This window comes from Pteropus alecto, unplaced genomic scaffold, assembly GCF_000325575.1.
Source record: "Pteropus alecto unplaced genomic scaffold, ASM32557v1 scaffold106, whole genome shotgun sequence".
Classification (NCBI taxonomy): Eukaryota; Metazoa; Chordata; class Mammalia; order Chiroptera; family Pteropodidae; genus Pteropus; species Pteropus alecto.
In genome coordinates this window covers 1,491,966-1,514,633 of record NW_006442103.1, presented here as the reverse complement: position 1 = coordinate 1,514,633, position 22,668 = coordinate 1,491,966, and the positions used below count along the sequence as shown (strand labels likewise).

General features: G+C 37.9%; 1 protein-coding gene across 2 annotated transcripts in view; it reads right to left on the bottom strand.

The window, feature by feature from the left end:
• Positions 1–22,668, bottom strand: part of LOC102898858 (transmembrane protein 56) — an 88,076-nt gene that overhangs the window by 54,209 nt on the left and 11,199 nt on the right. The window contains exon 2 of one of the 2 annotated variants that reach the window (XM_025052230.1): positions 3,868–4,024. The exons of the other annotated variant lie outside the window; for it this stretch is intronic. The gene's annotated coding sequence lies outside the window, so the exon portion shown is untranslated. The remainder of the gene's footprint in view (positions 1–3,867; positions 4,025–22,668) is intronic. 2 annotated transcript variants of the gene reach the window in all.

Here is a 22,668-nt window from a genome sequence, read left to right as displayed (position 1 = left end):
TCGGGGGCTGGAACCCGGGTCCCGGGAGGGGCTCAGAAGCGAGATCCGCCGAGGCAGGCCGCGGGGTCCTGGAAGAGCACCCTCGCGGGGAGAGGGCGGGCGGCGCCTGGCTGTCCAAAGCGAGTAACGGAGACTGCAAGTGGGGACCCGCCAGAGTCCGCTTCCGTGCGGTCAGTACCTGGCCTCGCCACGTCACTAAAATTCCTTTCAGATTTTGAGTTTACATTCTGCCTTACGCTTAAATGATGCCCACGTTTTCATCATCAGAAAGGAGAGAACAATATAATTACTGATTTTTCCGGCCACGTCTGACTTGGCCAAAAACCAGTGCCGCGGCGCTCTTGCTTAGGGCCGCAGGTGCTTTCCACATTGGGTAGGAGGCGTGTGTGCCAGAGACACGTTCTCCCAGCAGCCTCCATAGAGGCCCAGAAAAACACCATGGTGAGGGCACCAGCTCCCCCACTACACTCTGAGCCCCTCTGCTGTCAGGGTAGGGAAGTAGGATTTGAATTTGTGGTGCTGGCTCAGAACTCCAAGTTGCCCAGTGCATAAAGAGCAACAGTAGCTCTTTGACCTGCTAAATATAGGCTCAAAAACTTCCAAGTGTTCAGATCAACAAGGTTGAGTTGTTTTGAATAAAACAAAATAATGAAGAGGTACATTTAGGCCGTTAAAAGTTGCAAAAAGCAATTCCAAATTCTTTTTTGGAAAGAGGTAAGTTCTAATTATTTAGTAAACACCATTAATAACAGGTCAGTTATTTCTAAGAAATGTCTATCAACAGAGCTAATAAATTTTACCTAATATATACGTGCACACAAACACACACACTTTAGCTAATTGAACCTCACTGGGCTCAATTTTTTTCATCAGTAAAAGGGGATAATAATACATAGTTACCTCTGAAGACCCCAGTCTTGGCAAATGAACCTCGCACTGACTTAGAAAAGACAAAATCTATTCTGCCCTACAAGGGCAGAAACCTGTCTGGCAGTCAAGCAGGGAGGAAGATCATGGAGACGCCCAAGTGCATGTTCCCCTACTTGTCCCTGACTCACTTTGGGGACACACGAGACACTGGTGCCCTTTGACTACAACCTGTGCCATCATAGTTGCTTCACAAAAGTTTAGTTTGCCCCATACCTTCCTTATGCACTCATGTAGCTACCTCATAACTTCATGGGTAGGACAGTTGTATGTGCACATCTGTGGGGTCAGCCTTGCAAGTACAGATCGCACATGTCAAGACTCTTCATCAAGACTACCTCCTCCATATTCACTCCTATGGCTTGTCTCCTGGGGCTGACAGTTGCTCTGGTATTTTGGGGTTTTTTTTTCCTGATTGCACCATCATCATCTCTGATATGCATATTCTCTAACACCCACAACAGTGGCCAAGGCCAAGTAAACCCACAGAAATCCACTATACTGTGTCCCACAATATTCTTCCAGGTGAGGCTTCTACAACACATCATTAAATCCTCAGGTTGTTTTGAAATGTTACAGAGCATGTAAGTGAATAAATACATCAAGGACAAGGCCTGAAAGATAGGAAAGTCAATAAATATTAGTTGAATCTTGTACCTTTTAAACTAATCAAAACTCAAGGACCTTAGGAGGTAGAATATATTAACTGCATATTTTTCTCAATATTTTAATGCAGCTTAATTTCTTTAAAAATATCCATTTTATAATTCACATTAAAATCTTTAAAAACTTTTAACTTCGTTTTACCAATACTCCAAGGACAGTTCTCCCAGATTCTGTATTCACTATCTGAAGTTTTTCTGAATTTTAAGTGTGAGGTATCAAAGTTAATTGTACTTTTTATGAATTTTGTTCATTAAAAACAGTTCAAAGAAACAGTTAAGAAAAAATGGACTTATTCATCCATACTTAAAAAGAGAAAAAAATACAAAAATTCTTTTGAGGCAAATTTTCTTGATAAATTTCTGTTTCCAAAAATTCCTAAACTTCTAAACAGAGACAATTATTTGGAAAACAGAGACCAAAAGCTGCTTCTTTCTAAAACAACAAGATAATTAAAGTAAAAATATTTTGGAAAATTGCTTCAATTCTCCTCTTCTCCATTAGTGAAGATATAACCAAAATGACACAAAACATTTTGATAAGAAAGGTTGATTTAGTTAAAAATGAACAACCTCAGACACTACTATTTTCTTGTTGGTAGTTTTAGTATTTCAAGAATTTTTTCTAAGGTTTTTTGAGTATTTAAAAGTACTTTTATTTGTCTTTCAGAATTTTTCAGGAAGAAACTATTTCAGGACATAAATGACTTCTATGTTCTTTTTGCTTATTTTATGTGATTTTTCCTATAATATAACTTAATATAAATTATTATAAATTCCAAATACATTATGATTGATATAAATTATAATTTATGTAAATTATAATATAAATTATGGAAATGTAAATTATTTTTAATGAAAGTAATACATAAGTGAAAATTCAAATGATCATATGAACTATCTTAATAACTAAAAAGAAAAAACGAGCAATTTTTCATGACATTATTTTTTAATACAAACATATTATCTCCTTTATGTGTCCCAATTAAATTGATCTCGTAATATCATTACGACTATCGTTTATGCAATAGTGTTACTATAATCAAACCACTTTATACACTTAAATCATGTGCCTCTTTAACTGAAGTTCCTATTTTAGACACTCCATATGAGAAGTTAGAAACATCAAGAAAGAGTTATAATTATTCATATAGAAAATGCATATGCTGCATTCAGATCTTCCACTTAATCTAGAGGCCCGCATTCTTTGTATTTTAATAAAAACAAAATATTTTGCCCTCCAATAACACCTTTAAAAAATTACTCATAGCCATCTCTTTTCAAAATACTTTCGTTATCTTTTACAATATACTAAGCCTTTATTTTAAAAAGACAATTTAGATTTAATTTTTAAATATCATCTTGTGAGGATTTATTTTCCCCAAGGAAAGGTATAGTTCCAGTCTCAGATTTTAAAATTCTCCTTCATACAAATTCCCAGGTAAAAAATAATTTTTGAAAGACTGTTACAACTAAATGTCTCCAAATTTTGTCAAATATATTCCATAATAAAATATGGAATATCCCAAAATGCTAATATAATGTTTAATAGCCAAAAAAGTGGGGAAAAATAAATTGTGGGGTAAGGAAAAGTTTAACTAATAATGCTATATATGCATAACATTAAAAACTATAATAACAAATAGATCATCAGGATAAGGAAATTTAATTTATGAATTCTTCCAATCAAATACAAATCAAGCATTTCGCAAAAAATAATATATAAAATCTTTCAAATTAAAATGAAATTTCAGAATTTTTTTAGCATAGAAATGACTTCTTTTGATGTAGATACGAAACTCACTTTTCCTCTAAACATCTGAGATAGAAATTGAGGTCTTTAGACTCTGGACCTTTAGCAATAATCAGTTCCCAGATAACACATTTTCAGCAGTGGTTCTCTATTTTTCTGCCTGGCTACATGATCCACCAGGCCACAGCCACGGACTGGCAACTACCTCTGACTTCCTTCTTGGCCAACGGAATCATTCAGCGTTGCGTCACAGCCCTGGCCTCCGACTAGTCTTCTTTGCAACAGTCTTGTTCCCATACCTTCTAAATTACCTCTCTTGCTGTCATTAGTTAGAAAACAATACTTTCTGAATTTTGAAATAAAAGAAATCACATGTTAATCCATAGTCTAGCTTTCTTGGACAAGTGCATAATTATCAAAGCTCATCACCAGTAGAACAGGCAACATTATGTATGGTATATTAGAGTCCAAAGCATAGGTGAGAGTCTCAAAACTGGGTTCTGGGTGTTAGATCAATGAACACACCTGGATTTTAAGTTGCTTGAAGACGAAGTTTCTGACTTACACGCCTTTGCACCTTACACTGCATCCTGCCAGGTTGGAGCTCTGCATCTATTCTTCCCACACATATTTTTCCAACTTGTCAAAGCTTGTCAAGGAACTCATTTAAGAGTTTGAAGATCTATGGCAAAAGGAGAGCCTTAATGGATACCCTATATCTAGGGAAGAAAAGAGCAATTGCCTAAAATTAATAAAAGGGAATCAAGTGATTTAAAGAACTGCTTTGCCTTCCCTTTTAGAGATCTACAGAGGAACTGCCTTCTGGTTTCTACAGGAAGTCCTGTATGAGATGACATTTTAAAAACTATCAGGATTTGGTTTTTAACAGTTTTATGCACACAGTATTTTACTTGTACAGAAAGAGAAAGTAGTCCTAATGCATCTATGTAGAGGTAAAAGAAATTCAGTTTTAATTCACTTTGTCTTAGTCCAAATTATTATTAACTCTTTCAACAAAGAATGCAAGAGCATTACAGAAACTTTTAAAACAATTGCATAAATCCTGACTGATAGCCATACAAGAAATTCTTGACATGTAAGTAACAATAACCAACAGCTAAAATCACTAATTGTCTAGACTCAACATTTGTTATATTGATTCAGAAGCGGGGGCAGCAAACATACAGTAGTCCCCCCCTATCCGTTGCTTCACCTTCTGCAGTTACCAGATCAACCACAGTTTGAAAATATTAAATGGAAAAATCCAGAAATAAACAATTCATAAGTTGTACGCTATTCTGAATAGCTTGATGAAATCTTGTGAGTTCCACTCCGTCCCACCCTGGATGCGACTTATCCCTTTGCCGAGTATATCGACACTGTGTATACTACCCATCTCTTAGTCACTTAATAGCCATCTCGGTTATCAGATCAACTGTCTCTGTATCACAGTGTTTGTATTCAGGTAGCCATTATTTTACTTAATAATGGCTCATTCACCTAATTTCATCTCATCACATAGGCATTGTATCATCTCACATCATCATAAGGGTGAGTACAGTACAATAAAATATTTTGAGGGTGAACACATTTACATAAATTCTATTACAGTATATATTATTCAATTTTATTAGTAGTGATTGTTACTCTCTTACTGTGCCTAATTTATAATTAAACATCATAACTATGTATATATAGGAATAAACCTAGTATATACAGTGTTGGGTACTATCCACAGTTTCAGGCATCCACTGCGAGTCTTGGAACGTATCCCTGCGTATAAAGAGGAACTATGATAGAGCCAAAGTTCAAAACCACATGTCTCCTAAATAATTTAAATGTGTGTTTTGGTAGATCTGCCCTTCTTCGGTTTGTAATGACCACTACAAAAATAAAAACCAATCATTCTTTGAAGTTGAATGTCAATATAAAAATACAAAGAGTTAACTCATTGATAGCCCTGTTATTGCCTTATCATCCTGAACCCAGAATTCAGCCCTTCTGCTAGTTTCCATAGAAAATTATCTCCAAGAATCTCCTGTTTTCCCCCAACTTTAAATAAGATTAAGGGGTTCCTGAGGAGTTGAATGGCCTCCCACCAGCTCTATGTTCCTCTCTCTCTTCTTCCCTACCTGGGAACTGAATGAGCGTCTTCTGTTGCTTAAGCTCCTTAGAGTTACACTGCTTATCTAAAGTAGTTCTTCCAAACAAATCCAGCACTATCGCTAACCTATGTCCTGGAAAAAAATATTCTTCAACTTGATCCACCTCCTTTCTTTCATTTCTCAATGAGCTCTTACATATTGTCCTAGCCCTTGATCTTTTCATCTCTGAGTTATATGATTCCTTCACATAACAAAGGGGATTTTCTGCTTTGATTATGGCATCTAAATTTTGCAATTAACCTTTTGCTCTACCCACTCCAATTAGTGGCCTTATCCAATCTGGACCCAATCTCAGCTTTGGCTTAACTCTGTCCTCCCTATTTCCCCAATCCACTGAGATATATCTGATACCAACTCTTATATAATAGCTGTCTAAAATTCTCTTTCTTGAGCTCCAGATCTGTATTCCCAATATCCTGCCGTGTGTTCCCAGGTTCTTCAAATGCAATAAAATATAACTCATTATTCATCCCCATACTCTTCTTTCTCACTTTTCTCCATTTATGGAGTTATCATGCCTCTAATCATCTCACCCAGAAACCTTAATTTTCTTAGACTCCTCCCTTTTGTTTAGCACTCTGTATCTAAGTAGACACCAAATTCTGTCAATTTTGCTCCCTAAAGATCTTTCATATATTTACCTCCTCTATCCTTCCTTTTCACTCACCAAGTTTAGGCCCATATACCTTCTTTAACCACTGATGTCTCTCCAGCATCTTCCCTCTTCGAGCCTTTACGTACAATGTACCAGGATAATTTTCTTCCCATCTTCTCTCAGTGCTTACTACCATGTTTCACACACAACCAACCTTCAATAAATATTCATTAATTATAGGAGACCTCACACCTTTCATAGATTGCCTCTCTCTCCAGCCTATGTTTCTTAGGATTCTTCTAACTAACTGTTATCTTCTTATCCTTTTACATCCAGCGGAAGCTTGCTATTACTCTTCATTCTACCAAATAACTGCAAGGCATTTGAGTCCTACATTCTAGCTCAGGCTTTATACTCTCTCTCTCACCCTCTTTGCTCAATCTAGTCAAATCCAAGGAGTCATTCCCAAAATATACTATGCATTGTCCCACCCTTTGCTTTTGTTCATGCTGCTTCCAAAACACAGAATGTCCTTTTCTTCATGTCTTTCCCTGTCTGTTTTCCTACTTTTAAGGCCCAGATCAAATGCCACTTTCTTCATAAAACTTTCAGATTCCTCCAGATAGAATTTCTTTCTTCCTCTTCTTTCCCTCTTTGAAACTTAAGTTTATAACTTGCTTCGTACAAGTATTTTCCTTCTCTCACTAGAAAAGTAGTACCATAGAGTCATTCAAAGCAGTGCTTTTCAGACCACCTGCAACACAATAACTGGAGTCTTGTTAAAAACAAAACAAAACAAAAACCCAATAATCAGAGTTTCTTGAGGTGAAACTCAGAACTCTGCATTTTACAAGAAGGTTCCCCAGGAAAGTACACAGTGAAGGTAAAGGCCTTTGAGTTTGCAGAAATGAGCTTTGAAGTTTGTCAGACTGGGAGCTGCATTTCAGTTACATTTCTGTTAAAAGGTAATTTTCAGAAAAAGTTAAAATCATGACCCTGATACAAATAGAAAAGAAAAATAAAGTTAAAGATTTAATTTAACTCAGTCAATGAGGGAACCAGGCAGATTTATAACCTGTTCAAAAAAAAAAGTCTGAAAAACACATTTACAGAGTTGTAAAATGGCTAAAAGATGATGAAAGATGACAATCAGATAACCCAAAAAAATGTACAATAAATCAAAGACAGTGAAAGGCAAGTGTCAGATGACCTGGAAGGCGTCCTCTAGGCAATGCAGAGTTTTCTATTGAAACAGGTATATTTTTCTACACCTCTTACTAGTTGTGTGACTCTAAATATGTTACTTAACTTCTCTGAGCCTCAGTTTACTTTATCTGTAAAATCGTAAAAAAATTTCATAATTTTAAAAAGTTTTAATAGGGATAATCCTACCTAATAGAGCTATTGTGAGAATTAGATGAGTTCATAAGCACAAGAGCTTAGGACAGTGTTGAGTACATGATGCTCGACCAACATTACCCAGTAGTAGTAGCATTAGTGGTAATCGTACTATTAACTCTAAATTCCTTGAGACCTGTTCTTGTGTATTAATGAATGTACTCATTTGGTCAATCAATTAATGTGTGTTAAATACCTATCCATTCTAGGTTTGGGTGAGTAATAAAATAGTCCGTCCTCAAGGAGTCCAGGCTAACTGACGAGATTAGAACTTCAGTTCTAGTTTCTAAGTTGCTCTCCCAGTTATGCCCTCTGCTGGGTGTTAAGAGGGGCGACTGATAAAAAAGAGTGTCTTCTCATCGATGATGGGAGTTGGCAGGGCGACAGCAGATCCACCCTCTTGGTGGTAGAAGACAGGTGCCATAAGTTCTAGAATTCTTATCTTCTGACCTAGAGAAATAGGTGCTATAAACAGGGTAAATCCTGGAAGCTTAGAGATCTCTTAATTGTCTTAATTTTTTCTAATAAACAGGGTATAGATTTCTTAGTTCTCACAGAACTTCTGTCATTTTAAACAGGCGTCTTTGTTTAAAAACAGATCTTCAGTAGGATGTTTTGTGCTGTTGCCAGCCCCTCTCTGGGCTGGGTAATGTGTATGATTGCTTGGGATTTTGTTTTAAAAAATGTAGCACTTGACTTTTTGCCAAGTAAAATAATAAATACTCTAGTGTAGGGGGTGGGGGGATATATGTGATATATTAAATGAAAATAGAGGTATGTGAGCACAGTTGATAAAATGTCTAGCCATATCTAGAATGTACAAACTGCTTACAGAAAAGCATTGTAAAGGTGAATTTGAGCTGAATCTGGAAGGGTGAGCAGGAAATCACTAAGGAAGCACAGTATGCTAAGAATTACTGTGCTAAATCATTACATATGTTAATCTTATTTAATTCATACGAGTTGTATAATAATGACTCTCTCTAAGTAGGTACTGTGTTAGGTCCTGTTTTAAATAACCGTCATTATCCTATTTTATGAAGGAGAAAAAACCTGAAGCTTAGAGAAGTTAAGGTACTTTTCCAAAATAATACAGCCAGTGAGTGGCAAGGCCACAATTCATCCTACATAACCTCTTTCCAAAGTGTAGAAAATATCATCTCAAATTACTAACAGAAGAATCAAAACCCAAAGAGATTATGAGATCTCCCAGAAGAGATTGATTAGAAATTAGGTCTCTAGTTTTAAAGCCCAGGCAGAAGGGGAGGAAGAGCACTCGAGAAAGAGGGAGAACGCACGACACCTGAGCATGGAGGAGCTTGGCATGTCCCCAGGAGCCAGAAATATTTGGAACTCAATATGCATTTATGGAAACAGAAACAGAAGACAAGGTCACTAAAGTAGGCAGGAATTGTGAAAAATAAGTTATGCCAAACTAAATATTGCAGACTCTGTGCAGGAGGAGATTAGAAAAATGATGAAGGGTTTTAAACAAGGGAATGAGCTCAAAGGTTTAGAAACTGGAGGCAGGGCAGTTTTGAAGCAGCAAAGGCTAGTGTTATCAAGATCAAGAGTTTTGAAGTCAGACAAACTGACTCTTGTCACAACCTAAGGAAAAGAACATCTTTGCACCAGAATCTTCTCTGTAAAAATAAATATAATAGGGTCATTGTGAGGTTTAAATGAAACTTCAGCACCTGCTACTGTACTTCAGCTATAATAAGCAATTAATAAATGATGGTGGTAGTATTAACAGTTGTGTGTTACAATTTTTGTTGTAATACAAATATTTTGAGACCTACCTAAGTTAGGTCTTTTTGAAGGAAGAACATGTTAAACACACGTACTGATGCTTGTTTGCCTGGGTTGTTTAGAAATAAACAACACTGCTTGACTTGTTCAGACATAGTAGATTGATCTGTATCAAAACAGCAAATCCCAGGAGCACAAAGAGAAGCAGATTTCAGGAATGGCATGAAGTTAAGGGTTCAGCTTATCAAACATTTCTTGTGTCCCTACTGTGTGTCTAACATTATATTACATGCTACATATATGAAAGTAGTCAAAAGTCTACAATATAGTTCTTTTGGTTGATTTTCTTTATTCTAGATCCCTGGCTGCTTCTCTTATTTACAACCTCACCCTTTTCCCTTAGGTTTGATATTTACACTACTTTTGTAGAAGTGATCTTGGTTTCCCTATTTCATTACCCATTCCTCAACCCCAACCCCAACCCCTGACCTTGGACTACTTCCTTTCCTGGCTACTCCAGGTATATGAGTTAGATTACACCTTGTCTGATCCAAATCTGTCCTCAGTACCATACCCTGGTTCCAAGACACTTTGCTACTATAGTGAAGTTAAACCAATTCTCTCCATGGCTGGTACTAGATGAGTCGTTATGACTGTGCTTGAGAACTTGGGTTAGCAAGAAACAGGATAATGAGTGAGAGACTCCTATATTAGAAATTCACTTAGAGGTATAGAAGAAGTTGCAGGGGGAGAGAAAAAAGAGAAAGAGAGACAGAGGCAGAGTAACTTCAAAGCATAACTAAAATACTTTTAAATGTATAATATTCTAAGTTATTTGTATTTTTTCAACTCCTCTTATGTCTTCCAAATCTTCAGTAAGCCTTCCACTACCTCTAAACCGCCCCCACAACACACGCATAGTGTGAGTGGTGGTGGAGGGAGGGGCTATGTGAGGAAATCATGCAGCCAAGTTCCACTGCAAACAGAATAGAGACAGCACACTCAGAACAATGAGACAGTCAATAAACTGAACCATAAGCCAGAGCAGAGTCCAAGGTAATACTGGAATCATGGATGTCTGGAAAACTGACAAAAACACTTAGGAAGTGCTGATCTTTATCTAAAAGTTGTGTAATGGGGGCTTGAATCAATCTTATCTAGATAGAAAACAAAACTGATGTTCATAACCAATATTTAGGTCATGGTTTCTTCAGAGTCATTGAAGATTTGGCACAAACCGCATAGGTCTGCCTTTCCGATACTCCCATTATCTTCCCTAAAGTTGGCACCATTCTCTTAGCCTAGGTTACTGCAACAGTCTTTCTGGAATCAGCTAACACTTTCTTAAAGAGCCAGATAGTAAATATTTCGAGCTTCATGGGCCAGATGGTCAGTTACTCAACTCTGCGCTTAAGGCCTGGAAGCAGCTGTAGACAATATGTAAGTGAATCGGTATGGTTATGTTCCAATAAAACTTTATCTATAAAATCAGGTGCTAGGCTTTCTGTCCTGTTCCTTCTGTTGTCCACATTATAGTCAGAGTACTCTTTCTAAATGTTACGTCTCTGTTTTAAACATTTACATCACTTCCAATTGCTCTTAAGATAAAGTCCAAATTCTTTAACAGAGCAAACAGATTTCATCCCAGTAGCCTCCTCTCTAATCATTTCTGGCTTCTAACTCAGTTTTTCAGCACTACTGAACTATAAATTCCCCAAGTTCCTGGCTCTCTTCCCTCCATGCATTTCCATATGCTGTTGGAATCATCCTCTCTCCTCCATGCCATACACACCACCATCTCGCCCCTGACCCCAGCTTAACTGAAACCTATTCATCTACATTTCAAGTTTCTCATTAAATGTAACTTCCTCCAGGAAGCTTTCTTTGATCCCTAAGTTCTCACAAAGTGTTGAGATTGCTGGTTTAATTGTTTGGGACCTATTAGTCAGAAGCTCTGTGAAGAGAGGAAACTGGTTGGTCATTAATCATTGCATTCCAAGGGATTCAGTAAATAATTGGTGAATGAGTGGATTCTTGACTGATGAGGAAGGAAAAGACAAGAACCGACCTAAAAGTGGAGAGGGCCCTCAAAGGCTAACTGGTAGAGAACAGGCTGAGATTTATATAAACTGTTCCCTCTTATCCAGAATCTGCTCCTATAGCATTTTATGCTTTGCTGTTGCAGAATGTGGAGAGGTTTAAGAACATACATCTTCCAGACTTTCTGAAGCAGCAACCAAAGTATTGAATGGTTTCACTTCTGTCTTGCTCTCTAAACACAATCTGTTCACCTCTCTTTGGTTCCTGATCTCTAACCTCATAATGTTTACGGTCTTGTATAGTGTCCTTTACATTTGGTAATTCACCTCTCAAAGTGATTTTTGGCTTGCCTTTCTGACCCATACTCACATTTCCTATATCATGTAACGGGCATATTCCATATGCCAGGCTTATAGGACTAATTTTATGAGCCAGGCCTATGGGACTTAATCATTTAATCTTCATTCAACCGTCACGATAATGTTGCAAGAGATTTCCTTTTATTACTCCCACAGTTTGACAAAATTAAAACCTAAAGAGGTTAAGTAACTTGCAAAGAAACAAAGCAAATGGCAGAGTCACAATGAGAAGAAAGTCTGACTCTAGAGATTGAGTTTCTAATCTCATAGTATTTTAAAGTTTCCCTAGGACTATGTCTGGTTTTTTTTTTCTTGCCTCTCTGAATACTGTTCTGGTACAAGCCCAGAAGTCCTCTGAAGTCCTGCAAGTTTCATCCCAAATCTCATGGACAGCATGACTGAATCCAAGACAATCATAACTAAGATTTATTGAGCACAGTGACTGTGTTAAGGGCTGTTCATGTGTTACCTCATTTAACATACCCAGACCCTAAGAAGAAATAGCTCTGTTGTACAGATAAGGAAATATATAGAGATGATGTGAAAAGTATGAATGAGGTTGAATGACTCAGGCTATAATTATCCAGCATAGTAGATCATAACTAACAATGTCTTAATTATTTATTGCTGCCTAGACAAACTATCACAAAACTTCATGCCTTAAAACAATAATTTACTAGCTAACAACTCTGGGGGTCAGCAATTTGGGCTGGACTTGGCTGGGAAATTCTGCTGGCTTTGTCTGGGCTTACTCATGTGGTAGTAGTCAGCTGTGGTGGCTTGGCTGGGCCTTGATGGTCCAAGGTGGTTCTCTGGTGACGAAGGCCAGCTTCAGGAGCAACCAACTTGTGCTTTGTCTATTGTTCTGCTCTTACTGTCTTGAAACTCCTGATAATTATGGAACAAGGGGTCCTGCTGAGCCTTGCAAATTATGTTGCCAGTTCTACTGGTGGTTGATGCTGGATGCTGGCTGGGAATCTTTCTCCGTATAGCCTTTCATCATCAAAGAGGCTAGTCCAGCCTCTTCGCATGATGGCAAAAGCTTTCCAAGAGAGTGAGAGCAAAGCCTGCAAGGCCTCTTGAGGTTTAGGCTCATAATTCCCACATCATCACTTTGGCTGCATTTTATTGACCAAAACAAGTCCCAAAGCAAGCCCAGATACAAGGAGGCAGAGGTTTAGAGTTCGTTTTTTGATGGGAAGAACAGAAAAGTCACAAAGCAAAGGGGCAAAGGGGACGAATTTGTAACCATTTCTTGTAATCACAGAGGAGGTACATGTTTAAAGAGAAATGAAATCATTTCAGTCTTGGACATATTGTGATTAAGGTTTTTCCTGTGGTAAATCATGTAAAGGTATCAAATATTTAGATAATATAGGTGTAGAATATAAAAGAGAATCCTGATTGGACGAATTTGAGAGTTGTCAACATGTTGGTGATAGGTTTCTGAATAAACAAATCAGAACTACCAGTAAGATTGCATTAATTAAGGTGAACAAAGAGATTTAGTCAACCCTCTAGATCACCCATTCTTCTTCTCATGTATCTCAACCTCTCTAAGAGAGATCATCTACGATTCTATCCAGTTTCTATAGCCAACTCAAGGTCTGGTATCTCTGGGCAGAAGTACAGCCTTCTCTTTTATGTCCAGATATGGCTATATATAACTCAGTGACCTATAAACTAAAAATAAGTTACTTGATCCCCACTCTCAACCTAATATACAATGATGGATCAGAAAAAGAATTAACAACAATAAAAAATTCCATTTGAAAAGGAAACAATAGGAAACATGAAGCAACCAGTCATCCTTAACAGTTTCCCTTTCTCTCCAGACAGGAATTCTTGCCCTGACTGTGAAAGAAGTATTCTGATTAACCCATCTGAATGACTCTGGTTGTGCCTGCAGTGTCTCTGGGTTTATTCTCTGAGAAGTTCTTCCTTGTCCATTATTCTCTAGGTTCAAAATTGAAGTTGATGTTGGAGAGTATACGCTCCTGGAAACTGTTTGAGGACACACACAATGACAGACTTTTGCAGGTCAGATTTATGGTTTTTTTAGCAATACAATTTCCTCAAAAACTTCTATGCTATTCGTCTCCAATCCATTACATGTGCCAGGAATCATACCCAAAGTTCTTTCCTGGGCCTAGCTCTTAAACTTGCTTATTCTCCAGTTTCTATGCTCTACTCAATAAACTTTTTATTGTTTTAATAGTGGTTACTTTGAAGTAATCTTAAAAAAATAAGTGAAGGTAATACCCTAATCTGATCTTTGCTGCAAGGCTAAATCTGTTTCTTTGGCTGAGGAATCTTAATTGGAGGACTTTTTAAAAGTCTCTGAAAAAATAGTTTTTTCTTCTCATGTTTGGACTACAGAAATAGTTGGATTTTCCGATCCTGTGTTTCCAATTTTCTGTACGCTCTATTTCTTTCCATCTCTTATAAACCTGTCAAGTCTTATGTGAGCTCATTTCTTGAAAAAACCTTGTTAAATTCAGCAAGAAGCAATCATTACATATTTATATTTCAGTTCTTTCTAAATGCCTACACGCCCACCCCCACTAACGTCCAGCCACAGAAGGAACATGGTCAGCCTTCTAAGTTGAGTAGGTAAATTTTTTACCAAATGTTTTGCAATGGCATTACAAGGATCACCTGTTTTCAAACCTGCAGGATCTGTTTCCTCACTGCCAACTGTCTGACTGCTTAGGTAATGCTATACGTTTTAAGATTTTGTTAGAAGTCCCTAATTTTCAGGTATCCATTTTCATATTAAAGTCAAGGCTAAATTGCTCTAATAAAGAGACCCCAGAAATAAGTGACATAAAGAAAATGGAAGTTCTTTTTCCTCTCACACAAAGTTGAGCATAGACTGACAGGCATTCTCTTCTACGAAGTCATTCAGGACCCAGATTCCTTCTACCTTGTTGCTCCATCCTCTCATAGGATATCTTCCTCATCTTCAGTTACAGCTGATCACAGACAGGTCCATGGAGGCAAGCCATCTTCTTTTAAAAGGATAAGGCAAGAGTTGTACTCATCACTTCTATTTGTATTCCACTGGCAAGAACTTACCCTCAAAATCATACCTACCTGATAAACAGGATAAGAAATGTAGTCTCCAGCTGAGAGAACTTATGACCAGAAAGAAAAGAATAGATTTTATGGTGACAACCATTAGTCTGCTACAAAAAATAATAAAATAAAATAAGCTGAAAACATACCCAAGCTTAAGAATTCTCAAGCAAAAAGAGGTAAGTAAAGATTTTGTTTCTCAGAGAGAAAGAGAATGACAGTCTAAAGAGAGAGAGAAAAAAAAAAGAAGGCAAAATACAGCTGGTGAGTACCCAAGTTTCCATTTTATTACTTCTAGTGATTTTCTGAATATATTTTATAAATAAAAGTGTTTTTCATTTCAAAGGAATTAGATAAAGACACAAAAAGAATATCAAGATAGAATAATGATATGAGGAAAAATCAGAAGAAAATGGAATAATGAAAGTCAAAGAGAGAAAAAATTTCAATTGCCTGAGAGAAGACAAGAAATATTAGAAAAGTAAACGTTCTTTAGATTTGAAGATTTAGAGGTTACTGGTGAATAATCATGGCAGAAGCTGGATTTCAATGAATTAAGGAGTAAAAATGAACAAAAGAAAATGAGACAGCAAGCATGGACTAGTTTTGTTTTGTTTTGTTTTAAAGAACTCTCACTTTTCAGGAAAGGAGAGATAAGATGGTGACTAGTTATGACTGATTCCACTTGCATGTGAACTAAGATGAGAACCAGGCCCCAACGGCTGAGGTGAAGTATCAAGTCCCATAGACTAAGGCGGTCCAGTTATAGCTGCCCAGCATATATGCATTTTGAATAGCTGGAAGAACAGAGCACTCTGCATCTTAGGCTGGTGAAGTTTTTCCCAAGTTTGGAACCACTCTTGGACGTGGTAGTTGAATCCTATAGTAATGGGGTTCTGGGACCTCCAGAGACAGTGTTTCCATCTCTACTCTCATAGTCAGTAATTGCCACTTCTGTATGAGATCAACAGCTAATTCCCTGGAGAGTCATGGGATCCAAGCTGGGTGTGGAAATGAAGGACTAAAAACACCTCAGCCACAGCTGGAGTTTGAGCAAAATCCTCCCCCTTTAGAATACCATTGGGAGGTGGGACAATAAATATGAATTTAGAGGGATATGATCAGCAACAGTAAAACATAAACTTAAGGCACTTTTGTTTGGCAGACTAAATTAGAAATATGAACCCCTTCCATCCCATATCCCCATAAGAAAAGACCCAGAATCAACAAATTCCAATGAATTCTAATTAAAGTTAGTGCTGTTTCTTCAAAGTGGCAAGGAAGGTAACAATTTCTTGTTCTTATAGGATAAAGCTGAAATTCCTTTAAGAAATATCATTTCACAGATTTGCAGTCAAGATGGCAGAGTAGGTAAATATTGTGTTTGCCTCCTCTCATGACATCAGAATTGCAACTAAACTACAGAACAACCATCATTGAGAATCACCTGAAGTCTACCTGAACATAAGTCCTACAACTAAGAACATACAAAGGACACATCCTTGAGACTTGTAGGAGGGGAAGAGATACAGAATAGGCTGGTCGTACACCCATGTATGGTGTTTAAAACTGGGATGGGCTATTTTGGCTGCAGAGGTCTCCCCGGAAGAACAAGGGGTCTCAGCTCCACACCAGGTTCCCAAGCCCACGTTCCAGTGCCAGGTAGAAAAGTCCCCACAACTTCTGGCTGTGAAAACCAGTGGAGATTGTGGCTGAATGAGATGGAGGGCAGGTGGAAGTCCTCTTAAGGAGCCCGTGCACAGACTTACTTGCTGACGAATTCACTCACTCTGAGCTCCAGCACTGGGGCAGCTGCTCAAAAGGTGCCAGGGACATATGAGGAGGAATTCAGCTGTCAGGTTTCAGGGCAAAGGCTAGAGGGGCAGCTTTCTTTCAGACAGAAGTGCTGGTGGAGTCTATTGTTTCTTTGTTAAGAGCTCCCCTTGCCCAGTGTGCAGACACAGGTGCCCCCATATCCAAGTCTTCGTCAGCCTGGATAACACTGGTTGCCTCACTGTAGTGATTCCCTGTGACCCTGCCCTGCCCAACTTGCAGTCCCACTCACCCAATTCTGGAGGCTTTTCCATACAAATGACCTGTTGTGGCTCACACTGCGGACTTTTCTAAAATCCCTCAAAGGTTCACAAATGACAAAGAAGCAACATCTGGCCTCAGCATGCCCAAAGCAATAGTGGCAGCCAGCCTCAGTTTGTGACTTAGCCTCTCTAGGTACCTCCAAGTCCAGTGTGGGTGGTAGCCATCTGTGGTTTGCTTGGGGACTTATGTCAGGTGGCCGTGGGAAGATCACAGGCTGAAGCTGAACTTGGACTGCAGTGGAGAAATAGTCCATTAAACACCATGAACAACCTTCCATCTCTTATAAACCTGTCAAGTCTTATGTGAGCTCATTTCTTGAAAAAACCTTGTTAAATTCAGCAAGAAGCAATCATTACATATTTATATTTCAGTTCTTTCTAAATGCCTACACGCCCACCCCCACTAACGTCCAGCCACAGAAGGAACATGGTCAGCCTTCTAAGTTGAGTAGGTAAATTTTTTACCAAATGTTTTGCAATGGCATTACAAGGATCACCTGTTTTCAAACCTGCAGGATCTGTTTCCTCACTGCCAACTGTCTGACTGCTTAGGTAATGCTATACGTTTTAAGATTTTGTTAGAAGTCCCTAATTTTCAGGTATCCATTTTCATATTAAAGTCAAGGCTAAATTGCTCTAATAAAGAGACCCCAGAAATAAGTGACATAAAGAAAATGGAAGTTCTTTTTCCTCTCACACAAAGTTGAGCATAGACTGACAGGCATTCTCTTCTACGAAGTCATTCAGGACCCAGATTCCTTCTACCTTGTTGCTCCATCCTCTCATAGGATATCTTCCTCATCTTCAGTTACAGCTGATCACAGACAGGTCCATGGAGGCAAGCCATCTTCTTTTAAAAGGATAAGGCAAGAGTTGTACTCATCACTTCTATTTGTATTCCACTGGCAAGAACTTACCCTCAAAATCATACCTACCTGATAAACAGGATAAGAAATGTAGTCTCCAGCTGAGAGAACTTATGACCAGAAAGAAAAGAATAGATTTTATGGTGACAACCATTAGTCTGCTACAAAAAATAATAAAATAAAATAAGCTGAAAACATACCCAAGCTTAAGAATTCTCAAGCAAAAAGAGGTAAGTAAAGATTTTGTTTCTCAGAGAGAAAGAGAATGACAGTCTAAAGAGAGAGAGAAAAAAAAAAGAAGGCAAAATACAGCTGGTGAGTACCCAAGTTTCCATTTTATTACTTCTAGTGATTTTCTGAATATATTTTATAAATAAAAGTGTTTTTCATTTCAAAGGAATTAGATAAAGACACAAAAAGAATATCAAGATAGAATAATGATATGAGGAAAAATCAGAAGAAAATGGAATAATGAAAGTCAAAGAGAGAAAAAATTTCAATTGCCTGAGAGAAGACAAGAAATATTAGAAAAGTAAACGTTCTTTAGATTTGAAGATTTAGAGGTTACTGGTGAATAATCATGGCAGAAGCTGGATTTCAATGAATTAAGGAGTAAAAATGAACAAAAGAAAATGAGACAGCAAGCATGGACTAGTTTTGTTTTGTTTTGTTTTAAAGAACTCTCACTTTTCAGGAAAGGAGAGATAAGATGGTGACTAGTTATGACTGATTCCACTTGCATGTGAACTAAGATGAGAACCAGGCCCCAACGGCTGAGGTGAAGTATCAAGTCCCATAGACTAAGGCGGTCCAGTTATAACTGCCCAGCATATATGCATTTTGAATAGCTGGAAGAACAGAGCACTCTGCATCTTAGGCTGGTGAAGTTTTTCCCAAGTTTGGAACCACTCTTGGACGTGGTAGTTGAATCCTATAGTAATGGGGTTCTGGGACCTCCAGAGACAGTGTTTCCATCTCTACTCTCATAGTCAGTAATTGCCACTTCTGTATGAGATCAACAGCTAATTCCCTGGAGAGTCATGGGATCCAAGCTGGGTGTGGAAATGAAGGACTAAAAACACCTCAGCCACAGCTGGAGTTTGAGCAAAATCCTCCCCCTTTAGAATACCATTGGGAGGTGGGACAATAAATATGAATTTAGAGGGATATGATCAGCAACAGTAAAACATAAACTTAAGGCACTTTTGTTTGGCAGACTAAATTAGAAATATGAACCCCTTCCATCCCATATCCCCATAAGAAAAGACCCAGAATCAACAAATTCCAATGAATTCTAATTAAAGTTAGTGCTGTTTCTTCAAAGTGGCAAGGAAGGTAACAATTTCTTGTTCTTATAGGATAAAGCTGAAATTCCTTTAAGAAATATCATTTCACAGATTTGCAGTCAAGATGGCAGAGTAGGTAAATATTGTGTTTGCCTCCTCTCATGACATCAGAATTGCAACTAAACTACAGAACAACCATCATTGAGAATCACCTGAAGTCTACCTGAACATAAGTCCTACAACTAAGAACATACAAAGGACACATCCTTGAGACTTGTAGGAGGGGAAGAGATACAGAATAGGCTGGTCGTACACCCATGTATGGTGTTTAAAAACTGGGATGGCTATTTTGGCTGCAGAGGTCTCCCCGGAAGAACAAGGGGTCTCAGCTCCACACCAGGTTCCCAAGCCCACGTTCCAGTGCCAGGTAGAAAAGTCCCCACAACTTCTGGCTGTGAAAACCAGTGGAGATTGTGGCTGAATGAGATGGAGGGCAGGTGGAAGTCCTCTTAAGGAGCCCGTGCACAGACTTACTTGCTGACGAATTCACTCACTCTGAGCTCCAGCACTGGGGCAGCTGCTCAAAAGGTGCCAGGGACATATGAGGAGGAATTCAGCTGTCAGGTTTCAGGGCAAAGGCTAGAGGGGCAGCTTTCTTTCAGACAGAAGTGCTGGTGGAGTCTATTGTTTCTTTGTTAAGAGCTCCCCTTGCCCAGTGTGCAGACACAGGTGCCACCATATCCAAGTCTTCGTCAGCCTGGATAACACTGGTTGCCTCACTGTAGTGATTCCCTGTGACCCTGCCCTGCCCAACTTGCAGTCCCACTCACCCAATTCTGGAGGCTTTTCCATACAAATGACCTGTTGTGGCTCACACTGCGGACTTTTCTAAAATCCCTCAAAGGTTCACAAATGACAAAGAAGCAACATCTGGCCTCAGCATGCCCAAAGCAATAGTGGCAGCCAGCCTCAGTTTGTGACTTAGCCTCTCTAGGTACCTCCAAGTCCAGTGTGGGTGGTAGCCATCTGTAGTTTGCTTGGGGACTTATGTCAGGTGGCCGTGGGAAGATCACAGGCTGAAGCTGAACTTGGACTGCAGTGGAGAAATAGTCCATTAAACACCATGAACAACCAAGGTGACAAGGCAGAGCAGAAAGAAAGAGAAAAATCTCCAGAAAACAAACTTAAACACATAGAAATATGCGACTTAAATGACAGAGAATTCAGGATAGTACTTCTGAAAAACTGAATGCGATCCAAAATAATTCATATCAACAATTCCAGGAATTGAAAAAACATTCAGCAGAATGAGTTTTTTAACAAGGAGATTGAAACCCTCAAAAAGAACAAAATAGAACTTCTGGAGATGAAGAACACACTAAAAGAGATGGACAATGAAATAGCAAGCTTGGGAAATAGGGTCGACCAAATGGAGGAAAGGATCAGTGATATCAAAGACAGAAATCTAGAAATAACTCAGAAGGAAGAAGAGAGAAACTAAAGAATGAAAAATTATGAAAGAGAGATACAAGAACTAGCTGATACCAACAGGAAAGGAAATATAAGAATAATGGTCATTCTCGAAGGCGAAGAAAAGGAGCAGAGATTAAAAACATTTTCAGAGAAATTGTTGAAGAGAATTTCCCAAATCTAAGGAATGAACTGGAGCTTGGAATTCAAGAAGTCAACAGAACACCCAATTATCTCAAACCCAAAAGGCCTTCTCCAAGACATATTATATTAAAATTATCAAAAATTAATGACAAAAAATTCTTAGGGCAGCCAGAGAAAAGAAGATAGTAACTTATAAAGGAAAACCCATTAGATTATCGTTTGACTTCTCAGAACACCATATAAGCAAGAAAGGAGTAGAATCAAATATTCAAACTATTATATGAAAGGAATTACTAGCCAGGAATAATGTATCCAGCTAAGCTCTCCTTTAGATATGAAGGAGAAATAAAGAATTTTCCAGACATAAAAAAAATTGAGGGAATTCTCCTCTACGAGGCCTGCATTACAGGAAATACTGAAAGAGGTCAGCTCATCTTAAACTAAATTAAAAAAAAAAAAAAACATAACTATGAGTAAGGCAGTCAACTAGCAGGCAGATAGAAGCAGAAGAGTGCAACCCTTACTAAGAACAGAACATTAAAAGCTTAAACAATAAGAAGAGATTTGCTATTACAAAATAGTAATGAACGCTCAGCATATGTAGGGACAAATTGAGACAACAATAACAAAAGGAGATTCAAACATCCAAATTCACAAAGGGGAATGGAGATAAGGCATACACAGAAGAAAATGGACTACTATGTATATATAACGATCCTCTATATGTTAGTAATGGTAACCACGTGCTAAAGATTCAGAACTGAAGAATATAACAAAACAAGAAGGACTGGGGGAAAATCCACAAAATCCAACTAAAATTTAAAAAAAAAAAAACATACAAGGACAAGAAAGCAATGGAAATACCAAACTACCAGAAAGCAAAAGATAAAATGGCTATAGGAAAACTTCATATTTCAATAATCACCCTAAATATAAATGGACTGAACTCACCAATAAAAAGGCAGAGTAGCAGATTCGATCAAAAAACAAAACGCAACCATTTGCTGCCTCCAAGAGACACATCTCAGTTCCAAAGACAAATATAGACTCAAAGTAAAAGGGTGGAAAATGATATTTCAAGCAAATGGCATTCACAGAAAAGCAGGAGTGGTGGTACTAGTATCTCATGAAATATACTTCGAAATAAAAAAGGTAAAGAAAGATACTGAGGGACACTTCATAATGATAAAGGGAATCATGCACCAAGAGGACATAACACTTATTAATATCTATGTTCCCAATCAGGGAGCCCCGAAATATATAAAACAATTACTAACAGAACTAAAAGGAGAAACAGACTAAAGTACTATCATAGTTGGGGGACTAAGTACCCCACTGTTGGATGTGGACAGATCATCCAAACAGAAAATCAATAAGGAAGTAACTTCATTAAATGACACATTTGACCAACTGGACATAATTGGCATATATGGAACCTTTCATCCCAAAACAGCTGCTTATACATTCTTCTCTAGTGCACATGCAATATTCTCAAGGATTGGCCACATACTGAAACACAACAAATACAGGAAGACTCAACAAATACAGGAAGACTGAAATCATACCAACCATATTCTCTGATCATAATGCTTGGAAGTTGGTGGGAATTGTAAAGAGAGAGCAGGAAAAACCACAAATATATGGAGATTAAACAACATCCTACTGAAGAATGACTGAGTCAGAGAAGAAATAAAGAGATCAAGAGATACATAGAAATGAATAATAACAATAGTACAACAGATCAAAACTTTTGGGACATGGCAAAAGCGGTAATAAAAGGAAAGTTCATATCATTACAGGAGTACCTCAAAAAACAAGATTGAGCCCAAATAAACAACCTAATGCTTCATCTTTAAAAACTAGAAAAGGAAGAATAAAAGAAGCCTAAAATCAGCAGTAGTAAAGAAATAATCAATTTTAGAGCAGAATTAAATGAAAATGAAAACAAAACAAAAAATAGAAAAAATAAATGCAACAAAGAGCTGGTCCTTTGAGAAGGTTAATAAACTTGACAAATCCCTGGCTAGACTCACTAAAGAGAAAGGACACAAATAAACAAAATCAGGAGTGAAAGAGG